The sequence below is a fragment of the Salmo salar genome, chromosome 04 (assembly GCF_965601325.2).
Source record: "Salmo salar chromosome 04, fSalSal1, whole genome shotgun sequence".
In the NCBI taxonomy this organism is placed as follows: Eukaryota; Metazoa; Chordata; class Actinopteri; order Salmoniformes; family Salmonidae; genus Salmo; species Salmo salar.
In genome coordinates, this window is record NC_138294.1 from 5,500,001 (window position 1) to 5,507,500 (window position 7,500).

General features: G+C 40.8%; 1 protein-coding gene across 1 annotated transcript in view; it reads right to left on the reverse strand.

The window, feature by feature from the left end:
• Positions 1 to 5,012: 5,012 nt before the first annotated feature.
• The window catches only part of spock3 (SPARC (osteonectin), cwcv and kazal like domains proteoglycan 3), a 44,687-nt gene continuing 42,199 nt past the window's right edge, over positions 5,013 to 7,500 (reverse strand). The window contains exon 11 of the mRNA XM_082974033.1: positions 5,013 to 7,500. This exon is cut by the window's right edge and continues 1,436 nt beyond it. The gene's annotated coding sequence lies outside the window, so the exon portion shown is untranslated.

Sequence of the window (7,500 nt, forward strand, 5' to 3'; positions counted from 1 at the left end):
TGAATACTTCCCGAATGGCACTGTATGTTTATATTCCGGACCTCGGACATTGTTTCTTTCTGATATTTCTTAATTATTTTTTCTTTTTAATTTGTGCGTATTTGTTTTGTATTGTTAGGTATCACTGCTGGATCTAGGAACAGAAGCATTTAGCTGAACCTGAGTATCTATACGTGACCCTGAGCCCCTCTACTGAGGGTTTATGGTTGGTCCTAATTCCTCAGTTCGATTTTGTTCTTCTAAAATCCTGTTTTGTTTTGTCACTATGGGGTATTGTGATGTCACTATGGGGTATTGTGATGTCACTATGGGGTATTGTGATGTCACTATGGGGTATTGTGTGTAGATTGATGAGAAAACAAGTCGTTTATTCAATTTTAGAATTTTAGGCTTTTTAATGTAAAAAAATATGTGGAAAAAGGGAAGGGGTCTGAATACTTTCTGAATGCACTGTAGATATTACAGTACTAACCTATATATTACAATACTAACCTATATAGTACAGTACTAACCTATATAGTACAATACTAACCTATATATTACAATACTAACCTATATAGTACAGTACTAACCTATATATTACAATACTAACCTATATAGTACAGTACTAACCTATATATTACAGTACTAACCTATATAGTACAGTACTAACCTATATATTACAATACTAACCTATATAGTACAGTACTAACCTATATAGTACAATACTAACCTATATATTACAATACTAACCTATATAGTACAGTACTAACCTATATATTACAATACTAACCTATATAGTACAGTACTAACCTATATATTACAGTACTAACCTATATATTACAATACTAACCTATATAGTACAATACTAACCTATATATTACAGTACTAACCTATATAGTACATACTAACCTATATATTACAGTACTAACCTATATATTACAGTACTAACCTATATAGTACAGTACTAACCTATATATTACAGTACTAACCTATATATTACAATACTAACCTATATAGTACAGTACTAACCTATATAGTACAGTAATAACCTATATATTACAGTACTAACCTATATATTACAATACTAACCTATATATTACAGTACTAACCTATATAGTACAGTAATAACCTATATATTACAGTACTAACCTATATATTACAATACTAACCTATATATTACAGTACTAACCTATATAGTACATACTAACCTATATAGTACAGTAATAAACTATAGAGTACAGTAGTAACCTATATATTACAATACTAACCTATATAGTACAGTAATAACCTATATATTACAGTACTAACCTATATAGTACAGTAATAACCTATATAGTACAGTACTAACCTATATATTACAATACTAACCTATATAGTACAGTACTAAACTATATAGTACATACTAACCTATATATTACAATACTAACCTATATATTACAGTACTAACCTATATATTACAATACTAACCTATATAGTACAGTAATAACCTATATATTACAGTACTAACCTATATAGTACAGTACTAACCTATATATTACAGTACTAACCTATATATTACAGTAATAACCTATATAGTACAGTAATAACCTATATAGTACAGTAATAACCTATATAGTACAGTAATAACCTATATATTACAGTACTAACCTATATATTACAATACTAACCTATATAGTACAGTAATAACCTATATATTACAGTACTAACCTATATAGTACAGTAATAACCTATATATTACAATACTAACCTATATAGTACAGTACTAACCTGTATAGTACATACTAACCTATATAGTACAGTACTAAACTATATAGTACAGTACTAACCTATATAGTAAAGTTCTAACCTATATATTACAGTACTAACCTATATATTACAGTACTAACCTATATATTACAGTAATAACCTATATAGTACAGTAATAACCTATATAGTACAGTAATAACCTATATATTACAGTACTAAACTATATAGTACAGTACTAACCTATAGAGTACAGTACTAACCTATCTATTACAGTACTAACCTATAGAGTACAGTAATAACCTATATATTACAGTAATAACCTATATAGTACAGTACTAACCTATATAGTACAGTACTAACCTATATATTACAGTAATAACCTATATAGTACAGTACTAACCTATATAGTACAGTAATAACCTATATAGTACAGTAATAACCTATATAGTATTAAACAGGTCAGCTAATAAATGAGTCAGACAGTCAGATAGACAGGTAGACAGTCAGATAGACAGGTAGACAGTCAGATAGACAGGTAGACAGTCAGATAGACAGGTAGACAGACAGGTAGACAGGTAGACAGTCAGATAGACAGGTAGACAGTCAGATAGACAGGTAGACAGACAGATAAACAGGTAGACAGTCAGATAGACAGTCAGATAGACAGGTAGACAGTCAGATAGACAGGTAGACAGACAGATAGACAGGTAGACAGTCAGATAAACAGGTAGACAGTCAGATAAACAGGTAGACAGTCAGATAGACAGACAGATAAAGAGGTAGATAGTCAGATAGACAGGTATACAGTCAGATAAACAGGTAGACAGTCAGATAAAGAGGTAGACAGTCAGATAAAGAGGTAGACAGTCAGATAAACAGGTAGACAGTCAGAAACAGGTAGACAGTCAGAAACAGGTAGACAGACAGATAAACAGGTAGACAGACAGATAGACAGGTAGAAAGACAGATAAACAGGTAGACAGTCAGATAGACAGGTAGACAGACAGGTAGACAGGTAGACAGACAGATAGACAGGTAGATAGACAGGTAGACAGACAGATAAACAGGTAGACAGTCAGACAGGTAGACAGACAGATAGACAGGTAGATAGACAGAGACAGTCTGATAAACAGGTAGACAGACAGATAGACAGTCTGATAAACAGGTAGACAGACAGATAAACAGGTAGACAGTCAGATAAACAGGTAGACAGTCAGATAAACAGGTAGACAGTCAGAAACAGCTAGACAGTCAGAAACAGGTAGACAGACAGATAGACAGGTAGACAGTCAGATAGACAGGTAGACAGTCAGATAGACAGGTAGACAGTCAGATAGACAGTCAGATAGTAAGGTAGACAGGTAGACAGTCAGATAGACAGGTAGACAGTCTGATAGACAGACAGATAGACAGGTAGACAGACAGATAGACAGGTAGACAGTCAGGTAAACAGGTAGACAGTCAGATAGACAGGTAGACAGTCAGATAGACATGTAGAGAGTCAGATAAACAGGTAGACAGACAGATAGACAGGCAGACAGACAGGTAGACAGTCAGATAAACAGGTAGACAGGCAGATAAACAGGTAGACAGTCAGATAGACATGTAGAGAGTCAGATAAACATGTAGACAGTCAGATAAACAGGTAGACAGACAGATAAACATGTAGACAGTCAGATAAACAGGTAGACAGACAGATAAACAGGTAGACAGACAGATAGACAGGTAGACAGACAGGTAGACAGTCAGATAGACAGGTAGACAGTCAGGTAGTTAGGTAGACAGACAGATAAACAGGTAGACAGGCAGGTAGACAGTCAGATAGACAGGTAGACAGTCAGATAGACAGGTAGACAGTCAGATAGACAGGTAGACAGTCAGATAAACAGGTAGAAAGGCAGATAGACAGGTAGACAGTCAGGTAGTTAGGTAGACAGACAGATAAACAGGTAGACAGGCAGATAGACAGGTAGACAGACAGATAAACCGGTAGACAGTCAGATAGACAGTCAGATAGACAGGTAGACAGACAGATAAACAGGTAGACAGTCAGATAAACAGGTAGACAGGCAGATAGACAGGTAGACAGACAGATAAACAGGTAGACAGGCAGGTAGACATTCAGATAGACAGATAGACAGGTAGACATTCAGATAGACAGATAGACAGGTAGACAGACAGATAGACAGGTAGACAGGTAGATAAACAGGTAGACAGACAGATAAACAGGTAGACAGTCAGATAGACAGGTAGACAGTCAGATAGACAGGTAGACAGACATATAAATCGGTAGACAGTCAGATAAACAGGTAGACAGACAGGTAGACAGTCTGATAGACAGGTAGACAGACAGACAGTCAGATAGACAGGTAGACAAACAGATAAACAGGTAGACAGACAGGTAGACAGTCAGGTAGTTAGGTAGACAGACAGATAAACAGGTAGACAGGCAGGTAGACAGTCAGATAGACAGGTAGATAAACAGTCAGATAGTCAGGTAGACAGACAGATAAACAGGTAGACAGACAGGTAGACAGTCAGGTAGTTAGGTAGATAGACAGATAAACAGGTAGACAGACAGATAAACAGGTAGACAGACAGATAGACAGGTATACAGGTAGATAAACAGGTAGACAGACAGATAAACAGGTAGACAGTCAGATAGACAGGTAGACAGTCAGATAGACAGGTAGACAGACAGATAAACCGGTAGACAGTCAGATAGACAGGTAGACAGACAGATAAACAGGTAGACAGTCAGATAGACAGGTAGACAGACAGATAAACAGGTAGACAGTCAGATAAACAGGTAGTCAGACAGGTAGACAGTCTGATAGACAGGTAGACAGACAGATAGACAGGTAGACAGACAGACAGATAGACAGGTAGACAGTTAGTAAGACTGTCAGATAAACAGGCAGACAGTCAGATAAACAGGTAGACAGTCAGATAGACAGGTAGACAGTCAGATAGACAGGTAGACAGACAGGTAGACAGTCAGACAGACAGATAGACAGGTAGAAAGTCAGACAGACAGACAGGTAGACAGATAGACAGACAGATAGACAGGTAGACAGACAGATAGACAGATAGACAGACAGGTAGACAGGTAGACAGACAGATAGACAGTCTGACAGACAGGTAGACAGTCAGATAAACAGGTAGACAGTCAGATAAACAGGTAGACAGTCAGATAAACAGGTAGACAGTCAGACAGTCAGGTAGACAGGTAGACAGTCAGACAGACAGGTAGACAGGTAGACAGTGAAATAAACAGGCAGATCTTTGGTCAATATAGTTTTTTATTACAGTAAATTAAATACATTGTAAAAATGTGTTTTTATAATATTCCTATAACGATACAGGTGGGGTGAGTCCCAATGAACGACCCACAGGGTGATTCCCAATGTAGCCTCGTCTGACCCAGAACGACCCATAGGGTGATTCCCGATGTAGTCTCGTCTGACCCAGAACGACCCATAGGGTGATTCCCGATGTAGTCTCGTCTGATCCAGAACGACCCATAGGGTTAGCCCTAGTAGAGCAGTCTGATCCAGAACGACCCATAGGGTTAGCCCTAGTAGAGCAGTCTGATCCAGAACGACCCATAGGGTTAGCCCTAGTAGAGCAGTCTGATCCAGAACGACGCATAGGGTTAGCCCTAGTAGAGCAGTCTGACCCAGAACGACCCATAGGGTTAGCCCTAGTAGAGCAGTCTGATCCAGAACGACCCATAGGGTTAGCCCTAGTAGAGCAGTCTGATCCAGAACGACCCATAGGGTTAGCCCTAGTAGAGCAGTCTGATCCAGAACGACCCATAGGGTTAGCCCTAGTAGAGCAGTCTGATTCAGAACGACCCATAGGGTTAGCCCTAGTAGAACAGTGATCCAGAACGACCCATAGGGTTAGCCCTAGTAGAGCAATCTGATCCAGAATGAACCATAGGGTTAGCCCTAGTAGAGCAGTCTGATCCAGAACGACCCATAGGGTTAGCCCTAGTAGAGCAGTCTGGTCCAGAACGACCCATAGGGTTAGCCTTAGTAGAGCAGTCTGATCCAGAACGACCCATAGGGTTAGCCCTAGTAGAGCAGTCTGATCCAGAACGACCCATAGGGTTAGCCCTAGTAGAGCAGTCTGATCCAGAACGACCCATAGGGTTAGCCCTAGTAGAGCAGTCTGATCCAGAACGACCCATAGGGTTAGCCCTAGTAGAGCAGTCTGATCCAGAACGACCCATAGGGTTAGCCCTAGTAGAGCAGTCTGATCCAGAACGACCCATAGGGTTAGCCCTAGTAGAGCAGTCTGATCCAGAACGACCCATAGGGTTAGCCCTAGTAGAGCAGTCTGATCCAGAACGACCCATAGGGTTAGCCCTAGTAGAGCAGTCTGATCCAGAACGACCCATAGGGTTAGCCCTAGTAGAGCAGTCTGATCCAGAACGACCCATAGGGTTAGCCCTAGTAGAGCAGTCTGATCCAGAACGACCCATAGGGTTAGCCCTAGTAGAGCAGTGACCCAGAACAACCCATAGGGTTAGCCCTAGTAGAGCAGTCTGATCCAGAACGACCCATAGGGTTAGCCCTAGTAGAGCAGTGACCCAGAACGACCCATAGGGTTAGCCCTAGTAGAGCAGTCTGGTCCAGAACGACCCATAGGGTTAGCCCTAGTAGAGCAGTGACCCAGAACGACCCATAGGGTTAGCCCTAGTAGAGCAGTCTGATCCAGAACGACCCATAGGGTTAGCCCTAGTAGAGCAGTGACCCAGAACGACCCATAGGGTTAGCCCTAGTAGAGCAGTCTGATCCAGAACGACCCATAGGGTTAGCCCTAGTAGAGCAGTCTGATCCAGAACGACCCATAGGGTTAGCCCTAGTAGAGCAGTGACCCAGAACGACCCATAGGGTTAGCCCTAGTAGAGCAGTCTGGTCCAGTACGACCCATAGGGTTAGCCCTAGCAGAGCAGTCTGATCCAGAACGACCCATAGGGTTAGCCCTAGTAGAGCAGTGTGGTGTGTGTGTGTGTGTGTGTGTGTGTGTGTTAATAAACTATTCCAGTATAATATAAATGATTATTATTTTAAAACGTTTAAATAATGTTAATGTAGTTCTCCAAGACAGACGCCCCACAACAACCCCATCTAACCGTAACCTTATCCTCTATATTGGATCCTGTTTGCTGCACAAGGCTTTAGATTATATTCCACTGGACCAAGAGGACAAAACTACAAGGTCCCTTTGTGGCCCAAACAGCACCCTATTCCCTCTTGACCATGTTCCACTTGGCTCAGTGGACTGTATAGGGAATAGAGAGCCATTTGGGGCTCAGACTGTGTACATTTTCAGAAGCAATGCAATATAAAAATAGTTTGGGATTCAGTTTGGGAGAAAAGGAAGAGAGGAGATAGAGAGGAAGAGAGAAGGAGAGAGAGGAGAGGAGATAGGAGGGAGGAAAGGAAGAGAGGAGAGGAAGAGAGGAGATAAGAGAGAGGAGAGGAAGAGAGGAGGAGAGGAAGAGAGGAGAGAGAGGAGGAGAGGAAGAGAGGAGGAGAGAGAGGAGAGGAGAGAGAGGAGGAGAGGAAGAGAGGAGGAGAGAGAGGAGGAGAGGAAGAGAGGAGGAGAGAGAGGAGAGGAGATAGGAGAGAGGAGAGGAAGAGAGGAGGAGAGGAAGAGAGAAGGAGAGAGAGGAGGAGAGGAAGAGAGGAGGAGAGAGAGGAGAGGAGATAGGAGAGGAAGAGATAGGAGCGAGAGGAGAGGAGATAGGAGGGAGGAGAT